Source organism: Oryx dammah, unplaced genomic scaffold (genome assembly GCF_014754425.2).
Source record: "Oryx dammah isolate SB20612 unplaced genomic scaffold, SCBI_Odam_1.1 HiC_scaffold_28, whole genome shotgun sequence".
NCBI classification, from domain to species: domain Eukaryota; kingdom Metazoa; phylum Chordata; class Mammalia; order Artiodactyla; family Bovidae; genus Oryx; species Oryx dammah.
The window spans coordinates 28,456,864-28,471,170 of record NW_024070212.1 but is presented as its reverse complement, the minus strand read 5'-3'; the positions used below and the strand labels follow the sequence as shown (position 1 = coordinate 28,471,170).

Sequence of the window (14,307 nt, the reverse complement as noted above, 5' to 3'; positions counted from 1 at the left end):
CCGGAGTTCATTCAGACTTACATCCATCGAGTCAGTGATGCCATCCAGCCATCTCATCCTCTGTCGTCCCCTTCTCCTCCTGCCCCCTATCCCTCCCAGCATCAGAGTCTTTTCCAATGAGTCAACTCTTTGCATTAGGTGGCCAAAGTACTGGAGTTTCAGCTTTAGTATCATTCCTTCCAAAGAAATCCCAGGGTTGATCTCCTTCAGAATGGACTGGTTGGATCTCTTTGCAGTCCAAGGGACTCTGAAGAGTCTTCTCCAACACCACAGTTTAAAAGCATCAATTCTTCGGCACTCAGCTTTCTTCACAGTCCAACTCTTACATCCATTATGTAGTTGCAAAGAATTAAGTAAAACTGACTTCAAAATCTTGATTCTAGCATTATACTAGTTGGTTCACTTGGGCAGATTACTTAAACTTCCTAAGGTTTCAGAATCTCCATGTATAAAATATGAAGTCATAAGGCTCGCTTCATATAGCTATTAGAATTAAAGTTTGAGTGTAATTGCAAACCATTTGATCTGAAATAGATACTCAAGCAGTGTTCGTCCCCTTGCCCCATTCTAACTGCATCCCTTGCCTCCCATGTCACCTCAGTCTAGTCCATCTTTAAAGTATACGTCTGATTTTTTTGTTTTTTAAACTTTAATTTCAAACTTTTAATCATTTTTCTGGTTAAAGTTAATAACACTATGGTATTATGAGGTTTTTAGATATATAGAAGTATATAAAATGAAATTATTTGCAAACACAAGTAACAGAAACAAACTGAACTATAGTGACTCATACCTAGGGCACGTCTGATTCTTGCACATCTGTAGTTTATCCTTCAGAGGGTCCTATTTATTACTTTAAAAAGTCTAGACTTTTTAACATGGTATAACATTTTTTGTTTTAGAATATGACCCCTTATCTATGCTGTCCTCCTATAAATCTACCTTATCAGGTTTCAGAGTTGCAGGTCCTGCCTTTTTTGCATTTGCCTGATAAATCTTTTAATTCTTTTATCTTTCTGAATCTCACTCTGCATCCCTGGTGGCTCAGATGGTAAAGAATCTGCCAAAAAGAATAAATCTTCCTATTCTTTTATCTCTCTGAATCTGTGTTTTATAAATAGTGTTGAACTTTGTACCCAGTGTGAAACTTCATATTTATTGACTTGATCAAATACCTTTCATCTCAGTTTTGTCATGTTTTTATATTTTGTAGCCAGTGTGAAACTTTATATTTATTGATGTGATATCTTTAGCCCCCGTTTTGTCATGTTTTCCTGTTTTACTTATATGTGTGGGTGCGTGCTATGTTACTTTAGTCATGTCCAACTCTTTGTGACCCCACGGAGTGGAGACTGCCAGGCTCCTCAGTCCGTGGGATTCTCCAGGCATGAATACTGGAGTGGGTGGCCATGCCCTCTTCTAGGGGAGCTTCCTGATCCAGGGGCCTCTTGCACTGGCAGGCAGGTTCTTCACCACTGGCACCACCTGGGAATCCCCATTTTTCCTGTATGCAAGTCTGTTATACAAAAAACCCTTTCACTGTGTAATCTATTTCATTTGATCTCTCTTTTTAGGAAGCGTTACATCTTTATTCTAATGGCTACCTTTATATAGTGCTCTGTTCCTCCTGCCTTTTATTTGGTCCTACTATGAGCAATACTAAAATTATACAGTCATTTCTTCATCCTTCCTTCTCCCTCTCCCATCATCTGACCTGAGGTACTATCTTTTATTCCCACAAATATAAGGTAATCAGCAAGCTTACTCTCCTTTGCATATTCTTTCCACATCCTCCCTGTTTTTTGATCCTGGATCTGTATCTATATTGGTAATGCAAGCAACCATTATGTACTGCACTTTCCCCTTTGTAATCATTTATTCTCCATTCTATGCTTAGATACATGTTTAACCAAACTACCAACCCTATGTTGTCATTTCTTCAATAATTCTGGTTGTCTGAAGCTTGTTCTCTACCAGATTTCCATGAAGGGTTCACAGAATCATTATATCAATTGTCTGTGATCTTTATACTTTAAAAGTTTGTGTGGATGGATATGAGATTTTTGGCTCATAACTTCTTGTCCTGTCTTAATTATCTAATTGTCTTTTGGCATAAAGCATTGCTCTTAAAAAAAAAAAAATCTGAACACAATCTGAGCTTTATTCCCTTATAAGTAACTTGGTATTTTGCCCGCATGGGGTTTCTCAGGGCGGCATTTTTAGTTTTGTAGCTCTAGAGCTTCCTCTTTCCTTGTTAAAGCAAGTTAATAAAAATATGTATTTGTACTTTCTGCTGCCCTCTGCCACTTTTACTTGAATCTTCTTTTTAACTTACATTTATTGTCCTAGTTTTGCAGTTTCTCCCCAGTGTGAGGTTTTGCCCTAGAAAGGAGCTGTAGTTTATTTGTTTTAATTCATAAGTTCCAAACAGCTATAGTCATTTCAGATTCTAATAGGAACTTCTAACTTACAAATTGAACTGTCTAAAACCCTTCCAAGAATCTAGAAACCATTATGCATCAGTAGTAGTTAGCAAATTGGATGGTCACATCTGGTCTCTAAATGTGATTCTTTACTAAAAGATACCAGGTCTTTCTGGAGAAAAATTCTGATTCCTAGCCTAGAGTAAGGAAAGTGCAAGGTGAGGTTGGAACGTCCAGTTGTACTGGAAAGTATCTTTAAAAAATTTTGGGAACATATCAGAGGAACATTTAGGAGAAAAGCCACCTAGTAGGGGTGCCCACTGACAAAACCTGAGACAATTTAAACAGCGAAATTAATGATAGAGACTTCTACTGTTGTCAGGCATTTCACAGAGCACAACTGTGATCCCTAAGGGAATAGGAAGGAGATTGCACACAAAAGAATCCTGTAATTTCATCAGCTTTCTGCTTGGAGACACTTTTGAGGCTATAACACATGGAGGAAGAGCCTCAGCTGAGTTTAGCAGACTCTGAGTTAAGGGTACAGAAATATGTGTTCAAGAATTCTGAGATGTTAGGAATTTGCAGGGCTGGGTATCAGAGAGGAAGAGATATAAAGAAAGCTCAGGCAAACTGCATATGTACCTTCTTCGATTTATTGCTGAATACTAAGCTGAGAACGTGACTTCACAAAGCAGGCAAAGAACTCTCTGTGAGCTGTAAGGTTAACAATTCCCAGAGCTTACACAGGGCCAAGAGTAATTTGAGTTCTAACCAACCTGCGTGCAGAGACCCCATAAGGGTCATGGCTTACTAGTAGTGTTAAAGAGCCCATAGATTTAGACCCACTTTAACAAAGTTTAATTTAAAAAGTCCCAAAAGGATCAAGTGAATATGCATGTAACTTATCTAGTTAGCAAAAATAAAGGAAGAGAGGGAGGGAAAGGGGGAAAGATAAGAACTCTTTAAAGAAAGACAAAAAAAATCTAGACACTGAATAACATCATATTCATAATGTCTAGTGTCTAATTAAAAATTACTAGGCATAAAAACAAACAAAAAAAGTGACCCATAATTAAAAGAAAATTGAGCTGATTAAAGAAAAAAACAAAACAAAACACAGAAATGACACAGATAATGACCATACCAAAAATTTTAAAGTTATCTCATAAATATGCTCAAGGATTTAAAGGACAAAATGAACAGAATGAAGATAAAACAAGATACACATTTTTAAAAGGAACTATATGGAACTTCAAAAACTCACTGGATGAGTTTAACCTAGCAGATTAGAAACTGCAACAGAAAAGACTGGTGAACTGGAAGACCTAACACTAATAAATTAACCAAACAGAAACATGGAGAGGAAACAGAATACAAAAGTGAACTTTTAAAAAGCAATCAAACAGTGAGAGAGACAAGGGACAGTTCTACTTTTGCCACAAAGCACTTCCTCATACTGGGTTTACCCTCTTATCGTAAATAATTGGGCAAGATATCTATAACATCTGTTTTCAGACCTTGGATTACAGACAGAACAGGACTGTAACTGATCTCTTCATATCAACCTATGGCATGCTATCAAGCCAAAGTGGGGGAAGCAGAACAAATACTTGAAAAAATAGTGGCTGAAATGTTTCCAGGTTCAGTTCAGTTCAGTTCAGTTCAGTCGCTCAGTCGTGTCCGACTCTTTGCGACCCCATGAATCGCAGCACACCAGGCCTCCCTGTCCATCACCAACTCCTGGAGTTCACTCAAACTCACATCCATCAAGTCAGTGATGCCATGCAGCCATCTTATCCTCTGTCATCCCCTTTTCCTCCTGTCTCCAATCCCTCCCAGCATCAGAGTCTTTTCCAATGAGTCAACTCTTCGCATGAGGTGGCCAAAGTACTGGAGTTTCAGCTTCAGCATCATTCCTTCCAAAGAACGCCCAGGGTTGATCTCCTTCAGAATGGACTGGTTGGATCTCCTTGCAGTCCAAGGGACTCTCAAGAGTCTTCTCCAACACCACAGTTCAAAAGCATCAGTTCTTCAGCGCTCAGCTTTCCTCACAGTCCAACTCTCACATCCATACATTCCAGGTTCAGTGAAAACTATAAACCAGTAGATCTAAGAGTATCAACAAACCTCAAGCAGTAGAAACATTAAAAAAAAAGTCAGTGTACATCGTAATCTGATTGCTGAAAACCAGTGATAAAGAGAAAATATGAAAGGCAGACAGAAAAAGAGATCATTCAAGGGAATATAGATTGACTACAGACTTATCAACAGAAACAGTACAAGTTGGAAGCCAATCAAATGTTATCTTCAAAATGCTGGAAGGAAAAAGATGTCAACCTAGATTTGTATACAGTAAAAATATTCTTAAAAATAAAAAAAAATTTTTTTTGAGATAAAAAAAAGGATGAGGGGATTTTTCTCCAGTAGACTTGTACTATAAAAAATAGTAAAGAAAATTCTTCAGATGGAATGGAAATGATATCAGAATGAGAACTAAAATGGAAAACTTCATAATTACATTCAAGATATCAATACCTGCTTTAGAAAAAGTAAGCAAAAAATCAACAAGATTATAACATGAATAACACTTTCAGCCAACTTGACCTAACTGTTACGTGTTAGAGCATGCCATCAAACAACACAAGAATATACATTCTTTAGTGCGCAAGGGACATATACAAATATAGATCATATTCTGGACCATTAAACAAGATTCAGTACATTTAAGAGGATTTCAATCATGTAAAATATGTTCTCTGATCCTAATAGAATTAAATTAGAAATCATTTACAGAAAGATATATAGAAAATCTCCAAATATTTGGAAATTAAATTGCTACACTTCTGACTGACTTGTGAGTTAAAGAATAAGCCACAGGAAAAATTACAAGGTATCACACATTTCACTACAGTATATCCATTTGTGGGGTGTTATTAGAGCAGTATTTAGAGGGAAATTTATAGTAATGAATACTAACATTAGAAAATAATAAAGATCTCTATCAATGATCTAAATTTCTACCTTAAGAGCAAAGTAAACCCAAATTAAGTAGCAGGAAGGAAATAATAAAAAGCAGAAATCAATAAACTAGAAAATAGAGAAACAATAGAGAGAAATCTGTGAGAGTCAGAGCTGCTTCTTAAAGATTAATAGAAGTGATAAACATTATTGGGAATGAGAGAGAGTACCACTAAAAATCCTACAGAGGTTAAGTGGATAATAAGGACTTTTCTAAACTACTTATGCCAGTAAACTCAACAATTCATATGAAATGTATAAATCCCTTGGAAGACAAAAATTACCAATGCTCACTCAGGAAGAAATAGAAGAACTGAACAGCCTTGTATCTATTAAAGAAATGAAATTTGTAGTTTTTAATTTTCCCGTAGAGAAAACTTCAGGCCCAGATGGTACTGGTAAATTGTTCCAAATATTTAAAGAAGAAATAATGCCAATTCTATACAGCTTCTTCTGAAAATTAGAACATTTCCCAATCTCACTCCATGATCTGAGCATTATCCTGATTCTAAAGCCAGATGAAAACATTAAGAGTATTAGACCAAAATTTTTCATGAACATAGGCTCAAAATCCTTTATTTTAGCAAATCAGTACATGGTAATATAGAAAAAGGATAATACATTTTGACCAAGTGAGATTTGTCCCAGGAATGCAAGGTTGGTGTAACATGTGAGGATTAATATAGTAACCAACTAGAAAAGCCATATCATCTTCTCCATAGGTGCTGAAAAAACATTTGACAAAAATTCAACTTGAGTCCATGATGTAATCTCTCAGAAAACTAGTCTGCCAGTTTATTACTCACAGCCTCTTGGCTTCAAATCTACTCTTTTTGCCTACTTATGATGTTGTCACATTTTCTCCTTACCATCTGGCACAACGTTGAGCTTTATCAGTAGAAGGTGTAGGAAGGATACTGGAGGAAAAATGTCTTCTTTTCCTGGCTTCAGTGTGCCTTTTTCTTTTTGCTTCTGCCTGCCAAAAGATACTCAGTTTCAGCAGCACTCTAGCAATCACCTACCCAGGGGCAAGTTCAGCGGTCCACATGGGTGGGGTAGGGAGGGGAGTGAGGGGTAGGAGTGGGGGGAGTCCCAGCAGTGAGTCCAGGAACAGGCTCACATAGGTGGCTTCATAAATTCCACCAATGTGCCAGCTGAGTTCTTCACAGTTTCCTGATGAGTTCTGTGGGGAACCCAGCAGGCTCCCCAGATTTCAGCAAAATCTCTTGCAAATGTTTTTCCAGTGGGTTTCCAGCAAGCCCAGCCGGTTTCTCAGCTGATTTTCTAGTAAGTCCAAAACACCCTGCTGCATGTCCCTTCCACTCAGAGCAGTTTGCTGGTGAATTTCACTGGTACTCCAGCAGACCCTGCCCACTAGCCTCAACTCACTGATAGTGAACCAGCTCTGTCCCAAGGCAACCCAGCAAACTTTTCTACCATCCAGTGGGCTGCTATGCACCTTCTCCAAAAAGGTCTGAATCTCAGACTTTGAGAGCATCTCTTTCTTCCAAGTTTTTTCCTTACTTGGGTATTCTTGTTCAACTCTAGGGTGATACTCTTTAGAATTCTCTTTCAGTCCACCTTAGTTAATTCTTTATAAATAGTTAATAATTCTTTACGTTAGGTTGTCCTTGTTCCAGTTACCATCTAGTTTCTTCCTCCTGCTTGGACCCTGGCTGTTATAGGATTGGTACTGGTAGCAGTCCCAGGAGACAGATGCTCCAAGAAGGGGTTTTAAGATTGCTTTTGGATGTGTACTTGGGCTTGAGCACAGAGACAAATTCCTTCCAGTGGGAAGCAGGTTGCTGATAATTTGTGACAAGTGATATCGTCATTTAATCTTAGTATAACCTGTGGCTGATTGTGACGAAGTACCAGTTGAGCCAAATAGTTTGCGAACCCTAGTGACTGCTACACTTGACCATTAGAGCTGTAATAATGGCTCTGAACACTGAGGTGTGGGATGGTTTCTCCTGAGTGTACCAAGTGCTTAAAGAGAGAAAATGACAGCATAAAATCAAATGGTTTAATATTATTAAAAATTAATATAATATGATTTTGATAACATTTGTAAATGGTCTCAGCCTGATACAGGTATTTGCTAACAAAAAAAGTCTTAAAAGAATGAACACTAACACAAAATAAGTGCCAAATAAAAATCATCTAAAAGTTTGAAAGATAATACTATACATATTTAATATTTGAATTTTGCACTCCTGAAATGAAAATTTGAAGCACATAAAGTATCAGTTGCATTATCTGATCGCCTTCATCTTTGGTAACAAATATTCAGACGTAGGAAAAAATATTTCATTTTGCACTGATCATTCATAGAAGCTTGTTTCCTTTTTTAATGCTGAAAGTACTTGTTTTCTTGCCCCGATTATTTTTGCCACTGAAGTCTATGTTGCTTTTACTTCAGATTGTAGACTCGTTTCTGATTTCAGGCTGAAGTGTTCTACAGCAGCATTCACTTCTTGCACTTCTCTTACTTACAAAGCTCTGCAACTTGTAGCAAATATCAAACGGAGGAAAATATCAGAGAACATTGTTGAATAGTGTTCAGGTAACATTCAGATGCCCTGACCAATGTTAAAAACATTACACAGAAACATGCTGAAGCTGCCAACTTAGGGTCTTATCTGGCCTTCAGTGTTATATTTGTAAGAACAACCCACTGTTAGCATCAGAGCCCTGACCCCACACTTGCAGCATGGGAACAGCTGCAGGTAAGACTGATGGAGAGATTGTGACTGCTGCTCTCCCCTATGCTTTTGTCGTAGTCCCTGGCAATGTCAGCAGTAACATTTCTTTCTGCTTTCAGTGTTTCCTGCTCTTGCTTTCAATTGATATCAATAGACTCTTTCAAACCAGTAGCGTCTCTATGTTAAATTATTAAGCTTGAATTCTCACAGTAGAAGTATATATTTTTTCCTCTTCATTTTCCCTTTCAATTCATTTTTCTTGGGATTTAGAAAAAGTAAATCTGTCAGGAATCTCCAGAAAGGAATTCCTACATGGAAACAATAATGTAAAACAGCTATAGCTCTTATATATTATTTGTGGGAATGCAAAGTAGTATGTCTACTTTGGATTTTTTCTTAGAAAGTTAAGCATACACTTATCATATGACCCAGCAACTCTACTCTTAGGCATTAACCCAACATAAATTTAAATAGAAATCTACACAAAGACTTGTACAACAGCTTTTTATATAGTATCTAAAATCTGAAAATAGCCTGAATGTCCACCAGTGGTGAATGCATAATCAAATTTTGGTGTATCTATACAGTGGAGTTGGAATACCCCTCAGTAATAAAAGGATATTGAACAACAAACTGGATGAATCTCAAAAACACCATGCAAAGTGAAAGAAGCCAGACACAAACCACTACTGAAATCAAATTAATGTGTGATTTCATTTATGTGAGCACCTATTAAAGGCAGAACTATAGTGACAGCAGGTCAGTGGCTGCCATTGGGTGGGAGACTGCAAAAGGGTGCAGGGAGACTTTTGGGGGTGATGGTTCCCAAAATCCATAGAATCTATCACGAGAATCAGTGAACTGCATTATAGGCAAATTATGCCATTAGAATCAGTCAATTTTATTATAGATAAATTATGTAAAGTGACCAAATCAGCTCCCATAATTTTATTCTTTCATACTATCAACAACTAAAAAATGAAAATTTGTAGAAAAATACCATGTATAGCATAAACATAGCATAAAAAGAGTTGAAATACCTAATTCATCTCTAAGTATAAAGGGTAAAGATTTCTATAAGGTAAAATTAATGGACATTAAGGAACATCTAAATATTTTGACAGAGATTTCTTGTTCATGGAGTAAAGACTCAATATGGTAAAGATTTCAGTTCTCCTCAAGTTGATTAATAGATTCAATCTAATTCAATAAAAACTTCAGCATTTTTAGTCTATCTGATTCTAGAATTTATATAGAAAGGCTATGAATAGAAAAAAAAACAAGTTAACTTTTCCTGCTATATCTCAAGATTTATTACAGCAATATAATAATTAAAACACTGTGATAAAGGTGCAGGAATGGTAAGTAGGTAAATGGGATGTAGACACTCAGTCTCATATGGGCCTTTCTGTATAGGATTCCTGTGACAGGAGTGCCATGGCCAATTAGAGGGGAAAATACTGATTTTTTTCAATAAATCTTGTTGAATAAGCATTTTGGGGAAAAAAGGAAATTGGGCTACTACTTCCCATCAAACCAAAAACAAACAAAAAAAAGCTCTAGTACATTAAAGTACTAGGTGTGAAAGGCAAAGCTGTAATGCTTTTTAAAAAAGAATGTAGAATACCCCCGTGGCCTTGGAAAGGATTTCTAAAGCAGAACACAAAATCATTAGCTCTAAAGGAAACAATTGATAAATTCGACTTCATTAAAATGAAAAACTTCTATCATCAAAGGACTGTTTATTTAAAAAAAAGAAAAAAAGGTGAAATCACAGTGAGAGAAGATTCTGTTTTGCAACATTTGTTTTAATAATGCAGGTAAGTAGGTAGGAGAATGATGTCAACTGAACTGAGAAGTTACATTGGTTCTTATTTCATTTTCTCTAGCCAATCTTGTGTATCATCTAGCAGCAGCAAGTAAACAAAGAATATACAAACATAGCTGAATGTTGCTTTTGTTTTACTGTGTATGATGCCTGTTCACCTCAATTTGGCCTCTTTTCTCAATTTGAACTTGTACTTTATCTTAAAATTATTGATTGTACCTTTTGCCTTTTCTTTATTATTCAGTGTCCTCAACCCCCTGTACCTTTCTGTCAAGCTACCTTTTCTCAGAAAATTTTAAAGATGAAGTATTTTATTTACTCTAGTATTTTTTATTAGGAACATAACATCGACTAAATTGTATTAATAGTTTTCATTGGGATTGTTATTGGCTTTACTAGTGCTCCGTTTACTGAGTTGCAGTAGAGTTTGAGAGATCAACCCTATCCTGTTTTCTCCGTAAGCTTTTCTTATTTTTGGTGTCTGATTTTTCAGAAAGCACTATTTGAAGAAAGCATATTTCAAAGCATATTTCTGTAGCAGAAACACCCCATTTGCAACCACATATATCTGGCAAAAGACTGCAGTGCTGAGACACAATTATTTCACATTTTAGCCTCTCTACAATTAGAACATTGAAAAGCAGAGACATTACTTTGCCAACTAAGGTCCGTCTAGTGAAGGCTATGGTTTTTCCAGTGGTCATGTATGGATGTGAGAGTTGGACTGTGAAGAAGGCTGAGCACCGAAGAATTGATGCTTTTGAACTGTGGTGTTGGAGAAGACTCTTGAGAGTCCCTTGGACTGCAAGGAGATCCAACCAGTCCATTCTAAAGGAGATCAACCCTGGGATTTCTTTGGAAGGAATGATGCTAAAGCTGAAACTCCAGTACTTTGGCCACCTCATGCGAAGAGTTGACTCATTGGAAAAGACTCTGATGCTGGGAGGGATTGGGGGCAGGAGGAGAAGGGGATGACCGAGGATGAGATGGCTGGATAGCATCACCTACTCAATGGACGTGAGTCTGAGTGAACTCTGGGAGATGGTGATGGACAGGGAGGCCTGGCATGCTGCGATTCATGGGGTTGCAAAGAGTCGGTCACAACTGAGCGACTGAACTGAACAATTGGAATGCATATTGCAATATGTGAAATATTTCAATTATAATTGCCAGGGTTTTTTTTTTTTTTCTTTTTTAGGCTAAAATAATGGTGTATTTTAGAAGCTGTTGATTGCTTAGATTTGATGAAGTAATGTAGTATCTAGAATGTAAAGAACTACAATTGTACCCGCTTTTCCTGCCACTGGCCTTAATGGCCCTCGGGCCCTCCCTCCACCCGGGACAGGGTGGCACCTGCCACTCTCAGGACCACCCTTCCAAGGCAATAAACCGGATCCTGTTGCAAAAAAAAAAAAAAAAAAAAAATTAAAAATTAAAAAAAAAAAGAACTACAATTGTAAAAAGATAGGCAGCCCAACAGAGAAGCAGCAGACTTGAGCAGCCACTTTACAACAGAAGAAATCTCTATGGCTAGTAAATATATGAAAAGGAATGTTCAATCTTTTAAAGTAGTTGCACATTAATACAACGTGAGATACCTTTATATACTTAACATGTTGGCAGAAGTTTAAAAGCATGGTAAGTATTGATGTGGACACAAAAGGATGCATGTGGTATGATTAGAATCCCATCAAGTTGCAAAGCAGGCAAAACTAAGCTATGTTGCTCAGAAATGCATTACTCAGTTGCTAAAAATAAAAAAAAAAGAAATTATTATCACAAATATAAAGATGATGGTCACATTGGGGGTGGAGGGAGGGAGAGATTTGTGATTGGAGACATACGAGGGGGCTTTTGGCATCCTGGTAATGTTCTCTTTTTTCATCTGGATGAGTTTGCTTTGTTACTGCTTATTACTAATAAACTTTATTTAAACTTACAAATGGCTGTGAAAAGAAGAGAAGTGAAAAGCAAAGGAGAAAAGGAAAGATATAAGCATCTGAATGCAGAGATCCAAAGAATAGCAAGGAGAGATAAGAAAGCCTTCCTCAGCGATCAATGCAAAGAAATAGAGGAAAACAACAGAATGGGAAAGACTAGAGATCTCTTCAAGAAAATTAGAGATACCAAGGGAACATTTCATGCAAAGATGGGCTCGATAAAGGACAGAAATGGTAGGGACCTAACAGAAGCAGACGATATTAAGAAGAGGTGGCAAGAATACACAGAAGAACTGTACAAAAAAGATCTTCACGACCTGAATAATCATGATGGTGTGATCACTCACCTAGAACCAGACATCCTGGAATGTGAAGTCAAGTGGGCCTTAGAAAGCATCACTATGAACAAAGCTAGTGGAGGTGATGGAATTCCAGTTGAGCTATTTCAAATCCTAAAAGATGAGGCTGTGAAAGTGCTGCACTCAATATGCCAGCAAATTTGGAAAACTCAGCAGTGGCCACAGGACTAGAAAAGGTCAGTTTTCATTCCAGTCCCAAAGAAAGGCAATGCACGAATGCTCAAACTACCACACAGTTTCACTCATCTCACACGCTAGTAAAGTAATTCTCAAAATTCTCCAAGTCGGGCTTCAGCAATACATGAACCGTGAACTTCCAGATGTTCAAGCTGGTTTTAGAAAAGGCAGAGGAACCAGAGATCAAATTGCCAACATCCTCTGGATCATTGAAAAAGCAAGAGAGTTCCAGAAAAACATCTATTTCTGCTTTATTGACTATGCCAAAGACCTTGACTGCGTGGATCACAATAAACTGGAAAATTCTGAAAGAGTTGGGAATACCAGACCACCTGACCTGCCTCTTGAGAAACCTATATGCAGGTCAGGAAGCAACAGTTAGAACTGGACATGGAACAATAGACTGGTTCCAAATAGGAAAAGGAGTGCATCAAGGCTGTATATTGTCACCCTGCTTATTTAACTTATATGCAGAGTACATCATGAGAAACACTGGACTGGAAGAAACACAAGCTGGAATCAAGACTGCCGGGAGAAATATCAATAACCTCAGATATGCAGATGACACCACCCTTACAGCAGAAAGTGAACAGGAACTAAAAAGCCTCTTGATGAAAATAAAAGAGGAGAGTGAAAAAGTTGGCTTAAAGCTCAACATTCAGAAAACGAAGATCATGGCATCTGGTCCCATCACTTCATGGGAATTAGATGGGGGAACAGTGGAAACAGTGTCTGACTTTATTTTTGGGGGCTCCAAAATCACTGCGGATGGTGATTTTTAGAGTTTATTTCTGCATGGGATTGCAGCTATGAAATAAAAGACACTTACTCCTTGGAAGGAAAGTTATGACCAACCTAGATAGCATATTCAAAAGCAGAGACATTACTTTGCCAACAAAGGTCCGTCTAATCAAGGCTATGGTTTTTCCAGTGGTCATGTATAGGTGCGAGAGTTGGACTATGAGGAAAGCTGAGCGCCAAAGAATTGATGCTTTTGAACTGTGGTGTTGGAGAAGACTCTTGAGAGTCCCTTTGACTGCAAGGAGATCCAACCAGTCCATCCTAAAGGAGATCAGTCCTGGGTGTTCATTGGAAGGACTGAAGCTAAAGCTGAAACTCCAGTACTTTGGCCACCTCATGCAAAGAGTTGACTCATTGGAAAAGACTCTGATGCTGGGAGGGATTGGGGGCAGGAGGAGAAGGGGATGACAGAGGATGAGATGGCTGGATGGCATCACCAACTCAATGGACATGAGTTTGGGTGATCTCTGGGAGTTGGTGATGGACAGGGAGGCCTGGTGTGCTGCAATTCATGGGGTCGCAAAGACTCAGACACGACTGAGCGACTGAACTAAACTTTATATATATGTTTTATGTACTTTTCTGTACATTTCAGAATAAAACAGCAAAAGGAGGGAGTGATCAGTTTTGTCAAAGGTTTTTGATTTGCCAGGTTATGGACTGACACTTGACCTTTGGTTTAAGCAAAGTGGAGACTTCTGATGCACAGATTGTCTCATGGGACCAGTTGGGGCAGTTATCTGATTGGAATATGCTCAAGAGAAAATGAGAGGAGAGGAATTGGACACTGAGGAAGAAGAACTGGAGGAATTTTTATGTAAAAAGGAGCAATACAGTGTTGATTAGAGGGGATGTACAAAGCTTTACATTAAGTGTATGGAGAGTATCAAGAGTAGAAAGGTAAATTTTTGGAGTGCTGAGGGCAGTGGAGTTGGATAGGGGAAGGTAGAAGACTTTTTATGTATATGAGAGTACATTATTTGAAGGGGAAGAAGTGAAAATGTATAATACATTTGTAAAGAGAATTAACATTCAAGCTACTTTGTAAGTCTT

The 14,307-nt window shown here is 37.8% G+C and overlaps 1 protein-coding gene across 2 annotated transcripts in view; it reads left to right on the top strand.

Moving 5' to 3' along the window:
• Nucleotides 1-14,307, top strand: part of MAGI3 (membrane associated guanylate kinase, WW and PDZ domain containing 3) — a 252,719-nt gene that overhangs the window by 142,419 nt on the left and 95,993 nt on the right. The window lies entirely within an intron of this gene.